The sequence below is a fragment of the Palaemon carinicauda genome, chromosome 15 (assembly GCF_036898095.1).
Source record: "Palaemon carinicauda isolate YSFRI2023 chromosome 15, ASM3689809v2, whole genome shotgun sequence".
Lineage (NCBI taxonomy): Eukaryota > Metazoa > Arthropoda > Malacostraca > Decapoda > Palaemonidae > Palaemon > Palaemon carinicauda.
In genome coordinates, this window is record NC_090739.1 from 45,142,657 (window position 1) to 45,168,760 (window position 26,104).

At 46.4% G+C, this 26,104-nt stretch overlaps 2 protein-coding genes across 7 annotated transcripts in view; both read right to left on the reverse strand.

Annotated features, from left to right (window-relative positions):
• LOC137654593 (MTRF1L release factor glutamine methyltransferase-like) overlaps nucleotides 1-25,952 on the reverse strand; it is a 193,108-nt gene extending 167,156 nt beyond the window's left edge. The window contains exon 1 of one of the 5 annotated variants that reach the window (XM_068388367.1): nucleotides 25,921-25,952. The gene's annotated coding sequence lies outside the window, so the exon portion shown is untranslated. The other 4 variants (XM_068388364.1, XM_068388365.1, XM_068388362.1 and 1 more) reach the window with 4 other exon arrangements.
• Dip-C (dipeptidase C) overlaps nucleotides 1-26,104 on the reverse strand; it is a 935,347-nt gene that overhangs the window by 197,890 nt on the left and 711,353 nt on the right. The gene's annotated exons all lie outside the window — the stretch shown is intronic.

Consider the following 26,104-nt stretch of genomic DNA (forward strand, 5'->3'; position numbering starts at 1 on the left):
GATCTCTGGCGAACTGGTGATCGCTGGCGAGCTGGTGATCGCTGGCGAGCAGAAGGTCGACGCGTGTCCTGTGAGAGGACAGGTGGTGCGGCGCGTTCACGAGCAGGAACGGGAAGATCGCTGGCGCGTTGGCGAACATGTGTTTCTGACACACGCGCAGCACGATGTTGCGTAGCCACAGGACCAGGTGGATGGTGAGCAGGGAGTTCAGCAGGAACTAAAGGGTGGTCAGAGACCGCAGGGCGATGGTCCTCAAATGAGCGCTGACGCTCGGAAGAGAGCTGACGAGCAGGAGAGCGCTGGCGAGGGGGGCGAACATCAGGAGAGAGCCGACGAGCAGGTGAGCGTCGGCGAGCAGGAGAGTCTTGGCGAGCAGGAGATCGTCGACGAGCAGGAGAACGCTGGCGAGCAGGAGATCGCTGGCGAGCAGGAGATCGCTGGCGAGCAGGAGATCGCTGGCGAGCAGGAGATCGCTGGCGAGCAGGAGAGCGCTTGTGCGCTGGCCCTGCTCGCGTAAGGGAAGAATCCCTTAGCCCCGAAGGGACCGTTGCCCGTCGGGTGACGAGTTCTCCAGAAGGCGAAGATCCGGCAGGAGATGGTGAGCGGTCTGCAGAGAGGTTCAAGGAGGGCGGTTGAGGCTGACGAGGAGAGTCCCCCCCGGAGGACGAAGACCCAAAAAGGCGCCTCTTAGTCCCCCTGTAAGGGGAAGGGAGGCCCTTGTGGCGTAGAGGGCGGTGAGCCTTACGGCGGAGGCGGCCTCGGGGGAGATCGTCGGGACCATCGGTCCTCCGAAGGGGAGTCTCCTTCAAAACACTTCCCTCAGAAGGAAGCTGGGCAGCAGTCGAGACCGAAGGACTCACTTCCCCCTTCGAAGGATGCACGGAAGGAGGAGGAGAGCCTAGAGCACCATCACCAGCAACAGCACCTGCGTCGGAAGGCCCAGCCACGTCGGAGGCCTCTGTCACCACGACGTCGACAATAGACAGAGGGTCTACCTCCGCTACCATCGGCGACTGTTTAACAGCGGCCCCCAACGAGACAAGGTCAATAAGAGCGACCCTGGAGGGCAAGCCCTTAAGCCCCAGGGACGACCAAATCTGTAAAAGATCATCACTGGATAAGGCATTATTATCAATAACCTCCCCCGGAGGAGGAGGGGGAACCGCCTCGCTATGGGAGGCGACGCCCTCTCCCCCCACCGAAGGTAGGGAAACAGAACAAGGGCCTGCGCTCCCACTCGGACGACTCTCCTTAGGAGGCGGACGAGGGGGAGCTTCAGAGGAGGTTTGGGCGGCGGAAGAAGAGTCCCGAGAACCTTCCTCCTTCAAGGCTAACCCCGGAGGAGAACGGTCTCTCTTGGACTTCTTCTTACGCCGACGGCCAAACCTCTCCCACTGGGAGGCAGACCACTCCCTGCACTCACGGCACATGTTATCCTGGTCGCACCGTCGGCCCCGACATTGAGGGCAGAGGGTGTGAGGATCCGTAATCACGTCCGACATGAACGTCCCACAAGGACGGCCGGCAACTCCAGGGCATGTCCGCATATTAAATAAAAGAAAATAACTGAAGGTCAACTTCCAACCAATCACACAAGCTGAAAAGAAAAAGAAGAAAATTAAAGGCTGTCACGAAGGCGATGAACAGACACGTCTGATCACCGCCGAGCCAAAAGTGAAGTGAAGCAAGTCACCGGTGTGTGGAGGGGGGAGGGGTAGCAAGCTACCCTTCCCCACCCCCCGCTAACTAGCGCGGGGGTAATTAACCCTCGTTAAAAAACTATTGGCTCGTCATTTCAGCTGCGCTAAAAGTAAAACCCTTTGTAAATAGCGTGGTTTGTATTTCGGTTACGGAACAAATATTATTTGAGTGCCTGTAAAATCACAAATGAGAGAACATATCTACTGAGCAGAGACAATGAAGTATAAACACAAGAAAAGGAAACAAAAAAATTATAAAGTCATTATCATTTACCAGTATTAACTACACACACACACACACACACACACACACACACACACATACACTCACTCACTCCCCCTTTTCAAAACAACTTGTTCCATAGATACAATTCTAACTTTATTACTTTTACCGTGTAATTGGTGTAGGTGAAAAGACTGTGAGCCAAATTATTAATCATAAAGAGCACAGAACATAGCAGTTGCAAAAAATAATGTAAAAAGCTCTTAATACTTGTTCCTTACAGAGTTCCCTAAATGAATTAGGTCAAGCAACTACTCGTGACATCGTATGTCGCTCCCTGCCAATCGGACAGTATTTGTTAACATATCCTATCATCCTGGAACCAAACTTAGAACTGTCTATATTTCTCTCTTAATCAGTTCAACTGAAGATCCCAAATGCCAATTTATACAGGATAACCCAGTTTTCATTTGGGTCTCTTGTTACAAATTTTATACCATTTGTGGAGTAGCCATCTAAATGGGTCCATCCGTATTACAGCTTATAATGTGCCCACAACTTATCACCTAAAAAAAGTTCTAAATGGTTATCAATGTCCTTCTTTCTGTACAACACCAATTACACCACGGTAATTGTTACACATATCTAAGCAAAAGAAGTGCATATTTCATCAACTATCCTTCCTCTTTTGGTCGTAGCTTCAATGCTTTCTGCCCTTGAATTGAATACAACTGGAGGTTTGGGGTTTACAGCCTGTGAATAATGTATGTTGCCTACAGGCATTGCAGCCTAGATTTAGCATGTTTAATGTTGAATCTTATCACATTTGTAAAGACTGCAAAAATGACAAATTCGTAGATAATTTGTATTTTTCCTAACTATACAAACCTTAGCTATTTAATATGGGTTATTACTTCGGCGGAGCTGAATGACGAGCCATTAGATTTTTAACGAGGGTTTACTACCCCACCGCTAGTTAGCGGGGGGGGGGGGGGAGGGGTAGCTTGCTACCCCCCCTCACACACACCGGTGAATACTTCACTTTGCTTAGAGGTAGGACTTCACGGGGGATAGGGCTGGCAGGCAAGTTTGATTAAATAGCTAAGGTTTGTATAGTTAGGAAAAATACAAATTATTTACGAATTTGTCATTTGTTCCGTAACTGAAATACAAACCACGCTATTTAATATGGGTGACTCACCCCTTAGGAAGGGTGGTAAGTCCCTGCCCTACTGGCTTTGGCTTTGCCTGGGGACACCATATTTGAGTGTGTAAGTACAGTACTCAGGAAATAGGGAGTCCCTGCACCTCGCTAACATTGCTGTGGAACTGCTGCAGCCTACATAAGCTGTGTGTGAAGGTGAGAAGAGTGACTTGTCCTAGGAAGTTGACCTGGAGTTCTTCAGATGGAAATCTCGGCTAGGACTCTCCCAATACCACCTTGTCAGGGTATGGGGACGTGACAGTATTAATCTTAATACTAGGAACACAAGGGAGCATGGTTTACCTGTATTGGTTTAAGGTCAGCTGTGCAGAGAACCCAGGATGCTGCTTTCTCCAAAGGAGGAGAGGATGAAGAAAAGAATAAGGGCCAGACAAACCTTTTCATTCATGCAGACTAAAACTGGGTAACAATGCCCTCAACCTTCTGCTACCTGTCCATTAAGGAGCTTGAGGTTAGACCAGCTGTTGTACAGCCACCACAAGGCCGATAGAGAACGTATCAAGTCTCCTGTGTGTCACGTCTTGCAGGTAGTGCGCTGTGAAGGTCGTCTGACGCTTCCACACCCCAGCTTGTAGGACCTGCGTCAATGAATAGTTCTTTTTGAAGGCCAGGGACGTAGCTATGCCCCTGACATCATCTGCTCTGGGGCGACGTGACGGAGGAGGGTCAGGGAAATCAATATCCTCCTCCGAGGGAGGAGGGGCAGCTGCCTCGCTATGGGAGGCAACTACCTCTCCCGCACCCCGGGAACGGTCAACAGAACAACGGTCTACGCTCCCCTTCGACGGTCTCTCGGAAGAGACCGATCGAGTGGGAGCTTCGGAGGAGGTTGGGGCAACAGAAGAAGAGGCCTTGGGATTTTCTCTTCAAAGACGCCTTTGAAGGAGAAATATCCCTTTTGGACTTCTTCTTCCGGCACCGGGCAAACCTCTCCCACTGGGAGGTAGACCACTCCCTACACTCACCGCATACATTACCCTTTTCACACCGTTGGCCCCTACAATGAGGACACAAGGTGTGAGGGTCCGTGTCTACCGCCGACATAAAGGCCCCACAAGGGCGGTCAGGTAAACCAGGACACGTACGCATGATGATAGAGGCCAACTTCACACACACTCTGAGAAAGAAAAAGCAAAACAGATTAATGGCAGTCAAAGCGAGGGAGAGAGCAGACAGGTCTGTTCTCCGCCCGAGCCAAAAGTAAAGTGAAGTACAGTATTCACCGGTGTGTGTGAGGGGGGGGGGTAGCAAGCTACCCCTCCCTACCCCCCGGTAACTAGTGATGGGGTAGTAAACCCTTGTTTTAATCTAGTGGCTCGTCGTTCAGCTCTGCCGAAGTAATAACCCATATTAAATAGTGTGGTTTGTATTTCAGTTACAGAACAAACATAGTTTTTGGCACCCACACTCGGAACCACCTAACCATTAGACATGGCATTGTCTTCGGCCAAGAGTCAAAAAACCAAGAGGAGTCTTAAACGGGACTGGAGAGCCTCACCTCAATTGTTAGTGACCTGGTCCAAAGTATGATTACTGGTTTCAGTTCCAATTTCATCAGAATAGATGCGCAATTGAACGTCAGCTGGGCAAGCCCAACACCCCCACTGTGGTGCCCCAGTAAACAGCTCAACTCACGGTCCCTGGCGGGGATCAATCTGATAACATGCAAAATGCTAGGCGAACACATTGCCACTGTACTAACTAGGAGGCTAAGATCCCTGAAGCTCCAGCTGGCGGCCCGAGAGAACGTTGGACCTTCACCAGCATGTCACATTGCCACTAGGGTTACAACCCCGGTGACCACCAGTACTTCTACGTCCCCAGCTTGGCCAAATGTCAATGATCTAGCAATTCCTGTAACTGGAGAGGTTCTGGTGATTGGAGGTCTCCAGCCTCCTCCTGAATTCACAAAAGTACTCCCATCTGTACCAAGTTTCTAGGAATCTCCTGCTTGGACTGGGCCTCTTGTCTCCCCACCTCTTCCTACAACCAACCCGTTTAGCCTACTAGAGACCACTATATGTGGACAAGGGAATCAGTTCTTGGCTGACCAGACAGAGTCCAGCAGACCAGAAGAGATTCCAGCAACTATGGATGAGGCTAATGCTGTCATGACGGGGGCCATGCCCAAACGGAGATGCCTGGCCAAGTTTAACAACAGACTGGCCATACCAGTAATGCCAACTTTGACACAGATCGATCAGCGAAGAAGATTCCGGCAGTGATACCTCTGGCAACACTTACAGCTCCTGCTCCAGTATCAGCTCAGCTAACTGTACCTCTACTAAGGATGCCATGATCCTCTGACCACCATCTTTCTGACCTGGTCAGGGCCCTTGACTTTTGGAAGAGCCCTAAGCCTAGGATCTTCCAGATAGAAACGGGCCAAAATTCTGCTCTATTCCTTAAGGATTTCAAGGCCTACTATGCTAGAAGGTATACATTAGGAAGCTCAGGTCATTGGACCGTTGAACTTGGACAGTACCTGAAGGGAGAGGTTAAGCAAGCATTCTCAGTCTATAGGGGGTCTGAGGCCCCCTACCTGAATATGAAGGATATTCAGGTAGGAGGTGGGAGGAACGCCCGATTCAGCAGCGACGCCTGGGAGAGCAAACTATTAAAAACTTATGCAGTACAGTTGGCTTTCTTGTATAAGTCGGCATACACTAGGCGTAACCTAGACAGAAAGAAGCCGAGGTGAAAGCTCCTCAAAACTGTTCCCAATAAAAAGGCGAGTTGGCTAGAGCAATCCTTGGCTACCATCAAAGTTTCTGCCAGTCATCAGGCAACATGGCAGGATGTCCAGCACCTGCTGGGTGTCCTCGATGAGGCAACTCGCCAGCAGAGCCAGAAGCCAGAGGAATTGGCCATTAGTCGTATGGGCCAGTCATGGCATGGCTAGTATACCAACAGGGTTGCCATGGCTGCACCCAATTGTTCACCTGTTCCTGCATGGGCCCACCATTGCACACCACCTTGACCTATCCCGAAGCCTACACCTGTGGAAGTGCGCCTGCCAATATTGCGTACTCCAGATAGGTCTCGTCGGTTCCAGAAGAGGTATTACACTTGGTGCCAGAAAACAGGACACTCATTGAATGAGTGCTACAGATGCCTCAACTTGTGGTTACACTGTGGTTCAGCTAGCCACCATGTCGCACTGTGTGAGCAACAGACACCCCTTAGTACAGTATAGGTCCCTTGTCCAGATGATGGCCACTACCTGCAGTCCTAGGAAGGAAGGCACAAATGTCCATACTCCTTCTAGATGGAGGGCAGTGCCTGTTAGGGCTAATCCAACCCCGTCATTCTAATTTGCTGCGACCAGAAACAGGGAGAGCCGAATCAGGAGTGAATCTAGTGCTTTTTCTTGGACAATTGGGAGGAAGAGTAAGAAGTTCAAGACCAGGAAGTCCTGTGGTACCAAGGTGTACTATAGGATGTTAAACAACAAACCTTCGGTGTATAAGATGGGGCTACATTGAAGGAGGGCGAGTGCTAGGAAGCATGCTCCTAGTATTCCTGTGGCAGCTTCAGAAATCTCAATCTCTCAAGTTATACCACAACCTGAAAAGGTCATTGAGCATCCAATGACTCTTCCAGGACTGGCCAGTGATAACCTGACCCTGACACTGTCCAGAGATTCTCTTACCGACTCATCCAGGACAAAAGCAGAAACTACGACAGTAATGGAAACCTTTAGTAGGGTTAACCTGGTGCAGTTAACTCCTGTGCCACTCATGGTTGTCCCAGTGACCTTGTCTGAGGTTCCATTGACTCTGGAGCTGAGGTCAACCTCCTGTCATTGAGTGTAGTACATAATTACCAGCTACAGATGGTACCGGTGCCCGACACCATCAGACTGAAGGGTTTAGGGCAAACAGGACCTAAGATCCTAAGTACAGTGCTGCTCACCCTCATACTGCATGGGATAACATTCGCCCGGAGTGCGTTCCATGTAGTGCCTTCAGGGACTAAGGCCGAGCATGTGGCGCTGGGTTACTAGTTCTTGAGGACAAATGGTGTGATATTTGACGGGCTCGGAATTGGCTGAGCGCTGGCGGTACTCCCAGAGAGCTTCTTTGGGATTATTATATCCTAATACATGGAGCCTATTGCAAGCAAGTGCTTTAAGCACTTGAGGTCCATGCGGGCAATTCAATTAGAATTTCTAGTATTCAGCTACTGCTTGTTTCTGTCAACGCAGAATTTTTTAAGGTGCTTCACACCTCTTTTAGGTGCCTTGCCTGTCTGTCAGACTGTTGGCCGGAGATGTATTATGATGGCGACATCATAAATCCTGGTCTGTTGATCAAAACTAAAGCAATACCTGGCATCCTAGAACTAAAAGATGGCAAAGCTTCAGTCTTAGTCAAGGGTTTACCTGGAGGAACTGGCAAGATCAAGAAGGGTGCTCTCTTGGGGAATGTATTTAGCATGGCAGTGGCGGATGCTCCTCTGTCTTGCCTGATAGCACAGGAGGGTAACCAGACACCTGAACCAAACATATTGGAAGGGATAGCAACCTGACACCTGAACCACACATATTGGAAGAGATAAAAAATCTATATATCTCAGACAAAGTGGACTCTTCTCAGAAGGACCAGTTGTTATATGCTTCGCTGTCATCTTCCAATCATCAGTACTGGTGACGATGATGGGAAGAGTGCTCAAGCACACCAATACACATCCTCCAGTATGATGAGACACCCATTCGTCAGAGGCTCCAACGGTTTGCAAAACCTCTTGCCGACGCCATCGAGGAACAATGCAAGGAGTTGCATGAACTGGGTATTATTGAGCCCAGTATCTCTCCTTGGTCTTTGCCCATTGTTCCAGTCCACAATAAGGACTACAGTATGCGGTTGTGTGTGGACTGCCGTAGACTGAATAATGTGACAGTCTCTGATAAGTTCCCAAAGCCAAACATAGTAGATTCTGTATTTAGACTGCAAGGAGTCAAGTATTTTACAATTCTTGACCTGGTTCGTGGATACTACTAGTTACTGTTGGCAGAGGACAGTAAAGAGTATACAGTACTGCTTTCTCTACGCCCTTTGGATTCTGGTAGTTCAGATACTTATCGTTTGGAGTGAAAAATCCACCTGCAGTGTTCCGCGGAGAGAAATGCACAAAAGATTGACTTATTGAGAAAGTCTTTTAAGATTTTTGGTTATCAATCTATTCTGAAGAAGTGTTTTAATTCTTTCATTCTACCTTATTTCAAGTATTGTTCCCCTCTCTGGTCTTCAGCAGATGATTCTCATCTTAATTTGTTGGACAGGAACCTACTGTCAATTAAATTTCCAATTCCTGATCTAGATATTAATCTTTGGCACCGTCGTTCAATTAGTTCATTATGCATGTTGCATAAGAGTTTTCATAATTCTGACCATCCTTTACATTCAGATCTTCCTGGACAGTTCCATCCTGTTCGTAATACTAGGCAGGCAGTTAATTCCAATAGGCAGGCTTTCTCCATCATGAGGCTCACTACTACACAGTATTCTAGAAGTTTTATTCCAGGTGTGACCAAGTTGTGGAATGATCTTCCTAATCGTTTAGTTGAATCAGTAGAACTTCAAAGGTTGCAGCAAGTGTTTTTATGTTAAACAGGCTAAAAGAAGTCTTTTTATAATTATATATGAATTATCTATTTTAATGTTAATGTTTTTTAAAATATTTATTTTAATTTTTCATTACTTCTTATATCGTTTATTTATTTCCTTGTTTCCTTTCCTCCCTGGGCTATTTTTCCCTGTTGGAGCCCTTGGGCTTATAGCATCTTACTTTTCCAACTAGAGTTGTAGCTTGGCTAGTAATAATAAAAATATTACAGGAGTGTCTGAAAGCTAAGGTGATTGTCTACATTGATCCTTGAGGCTTCTTTCAAGGAACACCTGAAACTGACAGAATGAGTATTGGCTTCTCTCCAGAACCACAGGCTCAAGTAAAAATTGGGAAGTGTTCTTGGGATCATGCCAAAGTTAAATACCTTGGCCATCTGATTGGACGTTCTGGTATATGTAAGCTAACAGAGTACATCCAGAAAGTGGAATACTTCCCTAAACCTACCACTGTGCGTGAGCTACGGGAATATCTGGGACTAGTAAACTTCCAACGGAAATTTATCCCAATGTGCTCAAAGATGGCTGAACCATTATTTGTGAAAACTGGAGAACAGAAATCCAAAGGAGCCAGAACATTGAAATGAACTGTGCCTTTCAGCACCTGAATGAACTGATCAAGGAGGCCATCATATCGTTGTACCCTGACTATAATTCATGGAGCTGTTTGTCGACGCTTCAGGTGAAGGTGCTGGTGCTTGTCTGTGCCTGAAGTCCTTCGAGCATCCAAGGAAGCGTCGAGTGATAGCTCACCACTCTATGACCTTCCTTGACTGCGAGACCTGTTACTCTACCAATGAGCGTTAGTTGGTTGCTTTGCAATGGGGAGTGAAAACCTTTCCTCCATGGCCAGTTCTTTGTGATCCATTCTGATTGCCATCCCCTGATGTATCTTCAAGACATGAAGACAGTGGATAGTTATCTAGCACAGCCAATGAAGGACTTATCCGAAATTAACTTTATCATTAATTACTGTCCAGGTGATCAGGATACAGCACCAGATTGATTATCCAGCTGGCCCGCATTAACTGACTGCATGACTGTTACTGAATCTGCAACAGCCAAGTTGTCTACTGGACTGGCACTGTATAAGGAGGCCCGAAATGGTCCCGATTCTCACATAGAATCTTTGGACCAAGTCATGAACTACTGGGTGAAAGGGTCAGGTGTTACACCAGACTCTCAGCTGAAGGGAGGTTCTAGAAGATGCCACTCAACTAGGCTTCAAGCTGGACAAGACTAACAGGTACTGGATGAAGGCACTGCAAATTCCTGATACTATCCCAGTTTTGAAGTTGCTATTGGCAGCTTCAAGTTATTGAACCTGGAAATATAGGTCTATTTTGGTCCCACTTGTCTATTAGTTTATTATGATTCATCTGTGACTAAACCTCAGTGTCTTTCTGAGGTGCATTTTAACCCTCTACTCAAGCTCCAGAATTACACTTCTCCAACTCACATGATTCTGGGGTATAAGATGGAGGTGAAAGCTTGTGTGCCTAATGAAGAGTGGGTAGCCACTGATGACACTAATGTACCAGAGGATTGTCCTGTAATCCAGAATGTGACTGAAAAGCTGCCTCATCAGTCCAGCTGCCAGCATATGTCTCAACACTTGGCAGTAGGTCTAGTAATGTTACAGGAAACCTTGTAGAAAATAGCTATATACTGAACAGAGCGTTATTAACATACTGTAATTAATTACCAAAATTGATGAAATTACTCTATATTGCGAAATATGATATTTTAATTATAAAATAAATTTTTGAATATACTTACCCGGTGAATATATAGCTGCAACTCTGTTGCTCGACAGACAAACTCTACGGAAAAAACTCGCCAGCGATCGCTACACAGGTTGCGGGTGTGCCCAACAGCGCCATCTGTCGACCAGATACCCAGCTCTTATGTAAACAAAGACTCAATTTTCTCCTCGTCCCACTGCGTCTCTATTGGGGAGGAAGGGAGGGTCATTTAATTTATATATTCACCGGGTAAGTATATTCAAAAATGTTATTTTCATTAGTAAAATAAATTTTTGAATATACTTACCCGATGATCATGTAGCTGTCAACTCCGTTGCCCGACAGAAATCTAAGGTCGGGATACGCCAGCGATCGCTATACAGGTGGGGGTGTACACAACAGCGCCATCTGTGAGCAGGTACTCAAGTACTTCTTGTCAACAAGAACTCAATTTTCTCCTCGGTCCACTGGTTCTCTATGGGGAGGAAGGGAGGGTCCTTAAATTCATGATCATCGGGTAAGTATATTCAAAAATTTATTTTACTAATGAAAATAACATTTTTCAATATTAATCTTACCCGATGATCATGTAGCTGATTCACACCCAGGGTGGTGGGTGGAGACCAGCATACATGTTAACATTAGAAGCTAAGTATCCCGTATTTCATTTTATCAGTTATTCAAAATAACAAACATAAAATAAATAAGTACCTGGTAAGGAAGTCGACTTGAACTATTACTCTGCCTTTTTTTAAGTACGTCTTCCTTACTGAGCCTAGCGGTCCTCTTCGGATGCTGAACGACTCCTAGGTGCCGAAGTATGAAGGGCTGCAACCCATACTAAAGGACCTCATCACAACCTCTAATCTAGGCGCTTCTCAAGAAAAAATTTGACCACCCGCCAAATCAACCAGGATGCGGAAGACTTCTTAGCCTTCCGTACAACCCAAAAACAACAATAAAAAGTATTTCAAGAGAAAGATTAAAAAAGGTTATGGGATTATGGGAATGTAGTGGCTGAGCCCTCACCTACTACTGCACTCGCTGCTACGAATGGTCCCAGGGTGTAGCAGTTCTCATAAAGAGACTGGACATCTTTGAGATAGAATGATGCGAACACTGACTTGCTTCTCCAATAGGTTGCATCCATAACACTCTGCAGAGAACGGTTCTGTTTGAAGGCCACTGAAGTAGCGACAGCTCTTACTTCATGTGTCCTTACCTTCAGCAAAGCAAGGTCTTCTTCCTTCAGATGAGAATGTGCCTCTCTAATCAGAAGCCTGATGTAGTAAGAAACTGCGTTCTTAAGACATCGGTAGAGCAGGCTTCTTGATAGCACACCATAAAGCTTCTGATTGTCCTCGTAATGGCTTTGTCCGTCTTAAATAGTACTTAAGAGCTCTTACTGGGCAAAGTACTCTCTCTAGTTCGTTCCCCACCAAGTTGGACAGGCTTGGGATCTCGAACGACTTGGGCCAAGGACGGGAAGGAAGCTCGTATTTAGCCAAAAAACCGAGCTGCAAGGAACATGTAGCCGTTTCAGATGTAAAACCTATGTTCCTGCTGAAGGCGTGGATCTCACTGACTCTTTTAGCTGTTGCTAAGCAAACGAGGAAAAGAGTCTTTAATGTGAGATCCTTAAAAGAGGCTGATTGAAGCGGTTCGAATCTTGATGACATCAAGAACCTTAAAACCACGTCTAGGTTCCAGCCTGGAGTGGACAACCGACGTTCCTTTGAGGTCTCAAAAGACCTAAGAAGGTCCTGTAGATCTTTGTTGGTGGAAAGATCCAAGCCTCTGTGGCGGAAGACCGCTGCCAACATACTCCTGTAACCCTTGATCGTAGGAGCTGAGAGGGATCTTACATTCCTGAGATGTAACAGAAAGTCAGCAATCTGTGTTATAGAGGTACTGGTTGAGGAAACTGCATTCGCCTTGCACCAGCTTCGGAAGACTTCCCATTTTGACTGATAGACTCTGAGAGTGGATGTCCTCCTTGCTCTGGCAATCGCTCTGGCTGCCTCCTTCGAAAAGCCTCTAGCTCTTGAGAGTCTTTCGATAGTCTGAAGGCAGTCAGACGAAGAGCGTGGAGGCTTGGGTGTACCTTCTTTATGTGAGGCTGACGCAGAAGGTCCACTCTTAGAGGAAGAGTCCTGGGAACGTCCACTAGCCATTGCAGTACCTCGGTGAACCATTCTCTCGCAGGCCAGAGGGGAGCAACCAACGTCAACCGTGTCCCTTCGTGGGAAGCGAACTTCTGAAGTACCCTGTTGACAATCTTGAACGGAGGGAACGCATACAGGTCTAGATGGGACCAATCCAGCAGAAAGGCATCCACGTGAACTGCTGCTGGGTCTGGAATCGGAGAACAATACATCGGGAGCCTCTTGGTCATCGAAGTAGCGAATAGATCTATGGTGGGCTGACCCCACAGGGCCCATAGTCTGCTGCAAACATTCTTGTGAAGGGTCCACTCTGTGGGGATGACCTGACCCTTCCGGCTGAGGCGATCTGCCATGACATTCATATCGCCCTGAATGAACCTCGTTACCAGCGAAAGCTTTCGATCTCTTGACCAAATGAGGAGGTCCCTTGCGATCTCGAACAACTTCCTCGAATGAGTCCCTCCTTGCTTGGAGATGTAAGCCAAGGCTGTGGTGTTGTCGGAGTTCACCTCCACCACCTTGCTTAGCTGGAGAGACTTGAAGTTTATCAAGGCCAGATGAACTGCCAAAAGCTCCTTGCAATTGATGTGAAGTGTCCTTTGCTCCTGATTCCACGTGCCCGAGCATTCCTGTCCGTCCAGTGTCGCACCCCAGCCCGTGTCCGATGCGTCCGAGAAGAGACGGTGGTCGGGGGTCTGAACAGCCAATGGTAGACCTTCCTTGAGAAGAATGCTGTTCTTCCACCACGTCAGTGTAGACCTCATCTCTTCGGAAACAGGAACTGAGACCGCCTCTAGCGTCATGTCCTTTTCCCAGTGAGCAGCTAGATGATACTGAAGGGGGCGGAGGTGGAGTCTCCCTAACTCGATGAACTGGGCCAGCGATGAAAGTGTCCCTGTTAGACTCATCCACTGCCTGACTGAACATCGGTTCCTTCTCAGCATGCTCTGGATGCATTCTAGGGCTTGATTGATCCTTGGGGCCGACGGAAAAGCCCGAAAAGCTCGACTCTGAATCTCCATACCTAGATAGACAATGGTCTGGGATGGGACGAGTTGGGACTTCTCTATATTGACCAGGAGGCCCAATTCCTTGGTCAGATCCAAAGTCCATCTGAGATTCTCCAGACAGCGACGACTTGACGGAGCTCTTAAAAGCCAGTCGTCCAAATAGAGGGAGGCTCTGATGTCTGCCAAGTGAAGGAATTTGGCAATATTCCTCATCAGTCTGGTAAACACAAGAGGTGCCGTGCTTAGGCCAAAGCACAGGGCTTGGAATTGGTACACGACCTTTCCAAAGACGAACCTGAGGAAAGGTTGGGAGTCTGGATGGATGGGGACGTGAAAGTACGCGTCTTTCAGGTCTAACGAGACCATCCAGTCCTCCTTCCTGACCGCTGCTAGGACCGACTTCGTCGTCTCCATCGTGAACGTCTGCTTGGTGACAAAAGCATTGAGAGCACTGACGTCCAGCACCGGTCTCCAACCTCCTGTCTTCTTCGCTACCAGGAAGAGACGGTTTTAGAAGCCCGGGGATTGATGGTCCCGGACTATGACTACCGCTCCCTTTTGTAGCAAGAGCGACACCTCTTGTTGCAACGCTAGCCTCTTGTCCTTCTCCTTGTAGTTGGGAGAGAGGTTGATGGGAGATGTAGCTAGAGGGGGACTGCGGCAGAACGGAATTCTGTACCCCTCCTTTAGCCACTTCACAGACTGAGCGTCTGCACCTCTGCTCTCCCAAGCTCGCCAGAAGAACTTGAGCCTGGCTCCCACTGCTGTCTGGAGAGGAAGGCAGTCAGATCCTGCCTTTTGCGGACTTGGAACCCTTCTTGGATTTGCCACGGTAACTGTCGGCACGGGTACCTCCTCTGCTGGAGGTTCTGCCACGAAAGGGCGGGATGAACCTAGTAGCTGGTGTGTCTACTGCTGCAGGACGGAAAGGTCTAGGCACGGAAGGTAAAGCTTTAGTCTTACGTGCAGAAGAAGCCATCAGATCATGGGTATCCTTCTGGACCAGTGAGGCAGCCATCCCCTTGATCAGCTCCTCCGGAAACAGACATTTGGAGAGAGGAGCAAACAACAACTCTGACTTCTGGCAAGGAGTGATACCAGACGACAAGAAGGAGCAAAGATGTTCTCTTTTCTTAAGCACTCCTGACGTATAAGAAGCCGCAAGTTCACCAGACCCATCCCGAATGGCTTTGTCCATGCAAGACATGATCAGCATGGCAGAGTCCTTATCCGAAGGGGAAGTCTTCCTGCTTAACGCTCCCAAACACCAATCGAGGAAGTTGAAGATCTCAAAAGCACGAAAGACTCCCTTCAACAGATGATCCATGTCAGAAAAGGACCAGCAAATCTTCGATCGTCTCATAGCCAGCCTGCGGGGAGAGTCAACCAGACTTGAAAAGTCGCCCTGGGCAGAGGCAGGAACCCCCAAGCCGGGTTGCTCTCCCGTGGCATACCAGACGCTAGACTTGGAAGCAAGCTTGGTAGGGGGAAAGATGAAAGCAATCTTTCCCAGTTGCTTCTTGGTCTGCAACCACTCTCCCATAACCCTCAAAGCTCTCTTGGAAGAGCGTGCGAGGACAAGCTTGGTGAAGGCAGGAGCAGCAGACTGCATGCCCAGAGCAAACTCGGAGGGAGGAGAGCGAGGGGTTGCAGACACAAACTGTTCTGGATACAAATCCCTGAACAAGGCAAGGACTTTACGAAAGTCTAAGGAGGGAGGTGTAGACTTAGGCTCTTCTACGTCTGAGTGAGGTTCATCCACATGTGCATCTTCGTCATCCGAAACTCCATCATCCGAAAGCTGAGTAGGAAGTGGCAAAGGCAGAGCAGAAAGCTGAACGGCTGAATCCGGCAGCACGGGTGCATGCGTAGCTGCTGCGGATCCAACATCATGCCGCTGCTGGTCAGTCTGCGAGCTGGCAACAACAAAGGCAGAGTGCTGGTGCGTGGGAGGGACTGCCGTGGGTTGCGGAGCATGCCGTATGGGATGCGGAGCATGCCGCATGGGTTGCGGAGCATGCCGCAAAGAGTCAGAACCCGGCAGCTCTACAGCACCTTCCCACTGCTGATGCGGTAGCTCGCGCATGTCAACGGATGGTGCAGCAAGAACATGCGTCTGGCAGGGAGGACTGCGCATCGGTGGTGGAGCTCTCACAGGTGGAGTGTGGGAGCAGGCAGCCGCAGTATCTGCTGAGCGCACAACCGCGGCAGGTTGTAGGCTAACGGGGGCAGTGTCAACCTTCTCAGCATGATACTCTTGCATGAACGCAGCAAGCTGAGACTGCATAGTCTGCAGCATGGACCACTTAGGGTCTACCGTGGTTGGAGCAGCAACAGACGGAGCAGTGGCCTGTTGTGGAACCACTCTACCTCTCTTGGGAGGTGTGCAGTCTTCGGAAGACTGCGGCGAGTCCGAACTGACCCAGTGGCTACACCTGGGCCGTTGGACTCGCTCGGAAGGGACCTTACGCTTAAGAGGTCGTGAGACCTTGGTCCATCGTTTCCTCCTGGAAACTTCTTCCACAGACGAGGAATGATAGGGCTCATTCGTCTGTATGTGGATGGGACGATCTCTAAGAGAAACGTCCGCAACCACTGAGGGTACATCCGTACGCTGATCAAGGCCTGCCGAACCCTTTGGTCCTTCGACATTGCTTCTCCCCTGGGCTTGGGAGCTTGCAAGAGGTCCCGGACTAGGAGGACGACGGGCACGAACAGATGTACCCTCATGCGCAACACTGACACTGATACTTTTCACTTCACTTGCACTAACACTTCCCACTGCACCTTTCGCTTTCAGCTCTTTGACATCTGCCAAAAGCTGATTACGGTCATTAGCCAATGACTCCACTCTGTCACCGAGAGCCTGAATGGCACGCATCATATCCGCCATGGATGGCTGAGCACTAGTAGCAGGGTCGGGAGTCACCACTACAGGGGAAGGAAAAGGTTGAGGGGCATGGGGAGAGGAAAAATCCACAGAGCGAGAAGAACTCCTCCTGATTCTATCCTTCTCTAGCCTACGTGCATTTTTAAGGAATTCGTTAAAATCGAATTCCGAAAGCCCAATGCATTCCTCACATCGATCTTCCAATTGACAGGATTTACCCCTACAATTGGAACAAACGGTGTGAGGATCTATGGAGGCCTTCGGAAGACGCCTAGTACAAGCCCTAACACTACACTGCCTGTACTTAGGGACTTGAGACTGGTCAGACATCTTGAATTGTAGAAATAGTCAAGGGGGGATTCCAAAATCTAGCAAAGTTCGTTAACAATTAATCCAAATTAATTCCAAAAGCTTGCTAAGCTAACGATAAAGCTTCCTGAATAGCGAAGGCTAAAATCTAGAGCGAATACATCACCAAATCGTGAGAAACAACTCCAGAATCAACAGCGTATCCAAATAGGTCTTGCCGGCGGCACGACAGAGGAAAAAATTGAGTTCTTGTTGACAAGAAGTACTTGAGTACCTGCTCACAGATGGCGCTGTTGTGTACACCCCAACCTGTATAGCGATCGCTGGCGTATCCCGACCTTAGATTTCTGTCGGGCAACGGAGTTGACAGCTACATGATCATCGGGTAAGATTAATATTGAAAAATTTATTTTATAATTAAAATATCATTTTTAAATATTTAACTTAGCCGGTGAATATATAGCTGATTCACATCCAGGATGGTGGGTAGAGACCAGTACGTAATATATGTTTACATTTTATGAGCTAAGAGTTTTTTATTTCATTTTAGAAGTTATCAAAATAACAAAAACAAAATAAATAGGTACGTGGTAAGGAAGTCGACTTGAACAATTACTCTGCCTTTTAAGTACGTCTTCCTTACGGAGCCTCGCGATCCTCTTAGGATGCTGATCGACCCCTAGGAGCTGAAGTATCAAGGGTTGCAACCCATACAACAGGACCTCATCAAACCCCTAATCTAGGCGCTCTCAAGAAATGACTTTGACCACCCGCCAAATCAACCAGGATGCGAAAGGCTTCTTAGCCTTCCGGACAACCCATAAAAAAACAACATTTCAAGAGACAGATTAAAAGGATAAGGAATTAGGGAATTGTAGTGGTTGAGCCCTCACCCACTACTGCACTCGCTGCTACGAATGGTCCCAGTGTGTAGCAGTTCTCGTAAAGAGACTGGACATCTTTCAAGTAAAATGACGCGAACACTGACTTGCTTCTCCAATAGGTTGCGTCCATTATACTTTGCAGAGATATATTTTGCTTAAAGGCCACGGAAGTTGTTACAGCTCTAACTTCGTGCGTCTTCACCTTAAGCAAAGTTCGGTCTTCCTCACTCAGATGTGAATGAGCTTCTCGTATTAACAATCTGATAAAGTCTGACCAAGCATTCTTTGACATAGGCAAGGATGGTTTCTTAACTGAACACCATAAAGCTTCAGATTGGCCTCGTAAAGGTTTAGTACACTTTAAATAGAACTTAAGAGCTCTAACAGGGCATAAGACTCTTTCTAGTTCATTGCCTACGATCTCCGATAAGCTGGGAATATCGAAAGATTTAGGCCAAGGCCGAGAAGGCAGCTCATTTTTGGCTAGAAAACCAAGTTGCAGCGAACAAGTGGCTTTTTCCGACGAAAATCCGATGTTCTTGCTGAAGGCATGAATCTCACTGACTCTTTTAGCCGAGGCTAAGCATACCAGGAAAAGAGTCTTAAGAGTGAGATCTTTCAGGGAGGCTGATTGTAACGGCTCCAACCTGTCTGACATGAGGAATCTTAGTACCACGTCTAAATTCCATCCAGGGGTAGCCAAACGACGCTCCTTGGTGGTCTCAAAAGACTTAAGGAGGTCTTGCAGATCTTTATGTTTGGAAAGATCTAAGCCTCTATGCCGGAAGACCGATGCCAACATGCTTCTGTAGCCCTTGATAGTGGGAGCTGAAAGGGATCGTCCTTTTCTCAGGTATAAGAGAAAATCAGCTATTTGAGCTACAGAGGTACTGGTCGAGGATACAGAAACTGACTTGCACCAGTCTCGGAAGACTTCCCACTTCGATTGGTAGACTCTAATGGAAGACGCTCTCCTTGCTCTAGCAATCGCACTGGCTGCTTCCTTCGAAAAGCCTCTAGCTCTCGAGAGTCTTTCGATAGTCTGAAGGCAGTCAGACGAAGAGCGTGGAGGCTTTGGAGTACCTTCTTTACGTGTGGCTGACGTAGAAGGTCTACCCTTAGAGGAAGACTTCTGGGAACGTCTACTAACCATCAAAGTATCTCGGTGAACCATTCTCTCGCGGGCCAGAGGGAAGCAACTAACGTCAACCTTGTCCCTTCGTGAGAGGCGAACTTCTGCAGTACCTTGTTGACAATCTTGAACGGTGGGAATGCGTAGAGATCCGGATGTGACCAATCTAGGAGGAAAGCATCTATATGTATTGCTGCTGGGTCCGGGACTGGAGAGCAATAGATTGGAAGCCTCTTGGTCAGCGAGGTTGCAAAGAGATCTATGGATGGTTTACCCCAAGTGGCCCAAAATCTCTTGCACACATCCTTGTGGAGGGTCCATTCGGTTGGAATTACTTGCCCTTTCCGACTGAGACAATCTGCTATGACGTTCAAGTCGCCTTGGATGAACCTCGTTACTAGGGAGATGTCTTGACCTTTTGACCAGATGAGCAGGTCCCTTGCGATCTCGTACAACGTCAGTGAGTGGGTACCTCCTTGTTTGGAGATGTACGCCAAGGCCGTGGTGTTGTCCGAGTTAACTTCCACCACTTTGCCTCGAAGGAGAGACTTGAAGCTTTTCAAGGCCAGATGTACTGCCAACAGCTCCTTGCAGTTGATATGCATGCTCTTCTGACTCGAGTTCCACAGTCCTGAGCATTCCCGACCGTCTAGTGTCGCGCCCCAGCCCACGTCCGATGCGTCCGAGAAGAGAACGTGGTTGGGAGTCTGAGCAGCCAGGGGAAGACCCTCTCTTAGGTTGATATTGTCCTTCCACCAAGTCAGACAAGACTTTATCTTTTCGGAAACCGGGATCGAGACCGCTTCTAGCGTCTTGTCCTTTTTCCAGTGAAAAGCTAGATGGTATTGAAGAGGACGGAGGTGTAGTCTTCCTAGTGACACAAATTGTTCCACGGATGACAGCGTCCCTACCAGACTCATCCACAGCCTGACTGAGCAGCGTTCCTTCTTCAGCATCTTCTGGATGGATAGCAGGGCTTGATCTATTCTGGGGGCTGATCGTCTTGTTGTTCAGCAACGTCCTCATCAGAGGGTTCCTCATCCGAAAACTGATGAGGAAACGGCAACGGAGTGGGCAACGTCTGGCTCGCTGAGTCCGGTCGCACTGGTGCATGCGTGACGGAGCCGGACGCAACATCATGGAACTGCTGCACAGTCTGTGAACTGTCAACAACCATGGGTGCGCGAGGAAGCACAGCGTCAACCCGAGACTGTCTAGACCGTCTGGGTTGTGCAGTCAACACCCTACCGGGTTGCTGAGGTTGACGCACTGCGTCAAAACAAGTCACCTCTGCTGGTTGTTGAACGTCCTGAACGTCAACAACCACCTCCGAGCGTCGCTTAACGTCAACGTGCGGCTGGCAACCCACACTGGGTCGCATCGGTGGAGGAACCACCTCAACTGGCAGACGCGAGAAGGTTACCTCAGCGTCAACAGGGCGCACAACCGACCGGTTGGAAGGTTGTTGGCCAGAAGGTTCGGCAGCAACCTTCTCCGCATTAAAGTCCTCTATCAAGGACGCAAGCTTGGACTGCATGTCTTGCAGCAAAGCCCATTTAGGGTCTACGGGAGCAGGTGCGGCAACAGACGGGGTTAGCGACTGAGGCGGTACCGCTTTCCATCCCTGAAAGCCTTGTTTATGCATGACATAATTGTACAGCAAAACTTCAAAGGCTCGAAAACAGCTGTGAAGTTGACCTGTAAAAAACTTGGAGCGTCTCCTGGCCAGGCGCCAGGGAGAGTCTACGAGATTTGAGAAGTCTATCTGGGCAGAGGCATGAACTCCCAAGCCGAGAACTTCTCTCGTGTCATATCAGACTCTCGCTCTATAAGCCAGTTTAAAAGAAGGGAAAGCAAAGGCTGTATCCCCCAAACTCCTCCTGGTGATAAACCAGTCGCCTAGCCAACGTAAAGCTCTCTAGGAGAGCGAGAGAGCACTAGCTTAAAAACAACGGCTTCGAAGTAGCTAGGCCTAGTGTAAGCTCTGACGTTTAGGCGAACGAGGAGCAGCAGTTACAAAAAGATCCGGACAAAGATCCTTAAAAAAATCATCATGATTTAATTAAAGTCCATAGGGGGCTAAGCAGCTTTAGGCTCCTCTCCATCTGACAGAGTCCTCAAGGGAATATCAGTAGGAGGGGGAAAAGCAACTTCCTCATCTACAGGAACCTTGTCCGATAAAATCTGAGTCTCAAGCAAGGGAGAGACCTACCGTGGTGGCAATGCTTTACAAGCAGAGTCCACACTCACTGGTGCATTAGTAGCGGACCAGAACGCAACGTCATGTAACTGCTTGACAGTCTGTGAACTGTCAACAACTGAACTGTCAACCACAACAGGTGCGTGAGGACGTACAGCGTCCACTCGAGACTGCTTTGACTGCCTAGACTGAGCAGTCAAAACAACTCTAGAATGCGGAGGTTGACGCACAGCGTCAAAACAAGTCAACTCCGATTGTTAGCGAACGTCTTGAACGTCAACAGGAGCATCAGCAAGTGGCCTAACGTCCAAATGCGGCTGAAAATCCACACGAGACCGCATCGAGTGTGGTTCTAAACAACCTGACTGACGTGACTTAGCTACGCCAACGTCAACAGGAAGCACAAAGGAACGTTAGGTTGGCTGAAAGCCAGGATATCGATGAGATAAACGGCTAGACTCAACGGACTAATCGGCAGAATAGTCTTCCATAAGGGAGGCAAGCATATTCTGCATGTCTTGCCATACAACCCATTAAGGATCAACGGAAATGGTTGTGGTAAGAGACGAGGGTAACGTCTGTGACCGCAAAACTTTGCCAACAAAAAAGACTCTCGGAGTCTGTGTTACGCTTTTGTTAGGCGGCGAGCAGTTATCCGATGACTGCATAGGGTCAGAGCTGTCCTAATGGCTGTAACCAGGACGCTGGACCTGTCCTGAAAGGACTGACTTTCGCTTAAGGGCTTCGAAACCTTGTGACAAGTTTCTTATGCGAAAAGCCTTCGGATGACGAGGAGAAAAAACGTCTCTCTCGTCTTATGGTAGAGGAGATCTTGGTAAGATACACCCGATACCATAGAGGGAAACGTCTGTTCGTTGATCAAGGCCTCTCGAACCCATAAGTCGTTCGACATTACTTCTCCCCTGGGCTTGGGAGCTTGCAAGAGGTCCCGGACTAGGTGAACGACAGGCACGAACAGACGAACCCTCGGACGCAACACTGTAACACTTTGCGCATATCACTTTATCACTTCGATTTTCTGTTTTGCACTTATTTCACTGAAATCGAAACTTTTACTGATTTCTACCTGAAACACGCAATTCTACCCTTCATTAAAAGGTAGTAATTACGAAATCAGTCGTATAATGTAAGCTCATTAATACCAGCAAAAAACAGAAAACATATTTTAAGATAAAAAATTCAGTGGCTGGGAAAGAGACTAAACACTAGTTCATATAAACTACGTTTTCAATCTCTCACCGCACATAGCCTGGGGACGAGAATAAAAAACTAAAAACGTTTTATCCTTCCTCCCCGTACAGAGACTAGGGACGAGAGTAACTCGAGAACAACGTTACCCGCTTGAACGGAACGTTTTCTCTCCTCTCTCTCCCTCCGTCTCTATCTCTCTCTATCTTTCTCTCTTGATTTCGCACCTAAGAGAAGAGCCCAATTATATTTCGTCAAAAAAACATGTTATTTGACTAAAGGAAAAAACTGAAAGGTTTTTCAAATAAAAAGTTCCTTTAAAATAGAATTTAAAACATTTAAGCTAAGAAAGAATGAACAAAACGTCAGAATCGATTTACTCTTACTGCAAAGTGAAACCGTGATACACTCTCTCTCTATCGTAACGATAGAGCGCATGTTGAACGTCCTGAACGTCAACAACTGCGTAGCATAAATAAACTAAACGTTAGTTCATCTTTGAAAACAGTACGAAGACTATCAAAGAAATTCTTTCATAAAATATTACATTTAAAAAGTTTTAAATCCTTAGCTCTTTAAAAGCTATTTACGATATAAAGGGCTCAACGTTGATTAACTTCGGTTTCCAAGTTAGGACCGCCTACTCTCAGGAAAGGTCGCATATAAACAAAACATTAAAATTTATTTTTATATGTTTATAATAAATGGAAAGTTAATCGAAGAGGCCTAATAAAGGCGGAGAGATATAAAATATATAGAGGAAAATCTATAAATAATTTATAACGTGATAAGAAAATTACTAAAAGCCTAAACACACTTCCGTCTAAGGGAAGGGTCGGCCATTTAAAAGTGAAAGAAAGTCCATACTCTCTTTGTCACCATAATTAAATCTATCCAAAACGAGTTTAAGATTTAAGATGAAGATAAAACACCTGCATTGCAAAAGCTCAAAACCAGAATATAGTACTTCACCAATATGATGTGAAAAACTCCAGTTTAGTAACAGCGAGTAAAGTACGTCTTGTCGACACGTCGACAGAGAGAAAATTGAGTCTTTGTTTACATAAGAGCTGGGTATCTGGTCGACAGATGGCGCTGTTGGGCACACCCGCAACCTGTGTAGCGATCGCTGGCGAGTTTTTTCCGTAGAGTTTGTCTGTCGAGCAACAGAGTTGCAGCTATATACTGTATTCACCGGCTAAGTTAAATATTTAAAAAGATTGTATTTCCCTTTTGGTTCTTCTTGTGATGGTAGTCAAGCTGGAACTGTAAGGGAGAGTGGGAAAAAAATGGCTGTCGTCTAACAATATGCCAGAATTTATGCATAAATATTTGGAAGTTGCATAAATACTTAGCTCTTAATTGGTTTAAAAAAAAAAAAGCTGAAATATGTCATTGCAAAAACACAGAAAGCTACCCAAAGCAATTAAAATTAATGCATACGCAATAAATCACCATCAGTCTCCCCAAGGTAAACAATGGACTTAGACTCTGAAATAGTGTTCACATTCTAATCGATTGTTACGCAAGTTATTATATCCTAAACTCCATCAACCGTAAAGAAAAAAATGCCAAAGTAGCCAGCATCTATCCCTTTTTGTAGCGAATCCCAGGTTTGCTAGAAATTTATGTATCATATAGAATATTAACCTATGTTAGAAAATATTTCCCTAATTTGTTTGTAGAAGGTTGGATCACAGTTTAAAAATAAAGCAAAAACATCATAACCTAACCTAAGTTAAACCTACTTTGAATAGTATTATAAGTTGTCCGATCGTACATTATTCATATTACCACACATTACTAAATCAAGACTAAGTAATATATTTTAGGGGGTGTATGTATTATAGCGGCCACCTGTATGTATGATTACTGTACGACTAACTTAGAATACAGCAGTGTAAGGGGGGTCGCAGAGGGGCGTTAGCCACCCGTTAGGTAAGCAGATATGGACAGGGCTTGTAGGTTAGGTTAGGGGGAAAAATTTAGGATTGTTGAAGTCCATTTTTAATAAGTATGGGACGAACTAAGATACAAAGGCTCCTTTTTTAGACAATAGTCAACTGGAAAGAGCTAGGGTGTAAATTAAAACTACCTCAGGGGTCATTGGTTATAGGAAAATTAAGGGGATAAGTAATAAGGTAATAACAACTAGACCTATAAATTAGTAAACATTTACAAATTGACCAGTCTTTAATATGACTCAAGGAATTCTAATATTCCAAGAGTCATTATAACCAGATGAAATTATGGAGCTTTCAAATTATAGTAGTTCCACTTAACCCTTTTGAAGAATATGGGTCTCAGTTTGGAACTTTTAAAGAATAGTTTGAGCCTTTTGAATATTAAAGGTTAAAGGTCCCAGTTGGGACCCGGTGAATATAACGAGGAAAATGAAACAGCTATTAATGAAAAAATACTTTATTTTGGGAACCTTTGTATATCAGCGGCCAATTTCTCACACGTTTATTAAAAATAGACATCAACTAACCTAAACTTTCCCCCCTAACTTAACCTACAAGCCGTGTCCTTACCTACTTACTTAACAAGAGGGGTAATGTCCCTACCGTATTCGGAGCGTTTGTAGGGTGATGGCCAGATCCCGTAGAAAACGGGAATATTCTGATCTGTGGCCGTCGTTCTAAAAACGATTTTGGCGGGAGAAGCTAACTTAAAAAACCCACCTAACCTATGCTAAAAGCCGTGTCCTTACCCAAGGGGGCTGCGCCCCCCCCCCAGACCCCCCCTTACACAACATATTTAAGATCCGTAGACCATTTCCAAACGTTTTTATTCTATACAAGATAACAGTCAGAGCGATAATAAGCAAATTAGGACGCTTGGCCGTAGCGCTACAAACTACCCCCGTATTCTAAGTTAAACATGATAATACATACAGGTGGCCGCTATCATACATACACCCAGTTTATTGTAGACAAAATTAAATCGGTTGAAATTAATTGCTAAAATATTGTTTTGAAATGTCAAAACATAATCAAATAGGTTAGGATAGGTTGATAACCAATCAAGTTGTTGCTTCATTTCATCAGCGGTTGTTCTTCCCTAAATCCCTTTTTAACAACGCAGGGCTGTTTTATTCTTTTGAAGAATAAAGGTCCTAGGTTAGGATAGAACCGCTTTTCTTTAAAAGCTCCGAAATTATAAAGTCCTTATGATACTTGACTGCATCTCGCTCATCGCTCAGTCCTTCAGACTGAAGCTATCTAACCTATGGAGTACTAGAGTGACTACCACAATACGACATACCTTTCAGTAAAACTCAAGTGTCCTTTAATTATATGATGTTACACCTTCGTATATTACAAAACTTTACCGGTACTGTAGTCAAACCAATCTGTCAATCATGTTCGACAATTTTCTCCGGTTACGAGCTTCTCAACATAACAAGTACCGGGGAATTGAATCATTGACACAAGTTACACAATATGAAAAAAGCTTTCCTTTAATATTTAACATGATACTTATTATACAGTATTTTCAGTTACCAGGAACTAATAGGTTTAGTCTTTAGAAATATCGTTTTTAATAGGGTTAATACTTTAGTCACAATTAATAAGAATCAGAACAGCAATTTCTTTACAACTGTCAACAACTATTCGATAAAACGAAAAGCAGAAGAAGAAGAGCTAGGAATAAGATATTTAGAAACATTGATAAACTAAAGGGAAAGAGGAAAAATAAGGAATAAATAAAATTGTGAAGAAAATGGAGATAAATTGACGAAATAAGAAGCATAAGAACAAATGCAAATATTATAAAGTAAA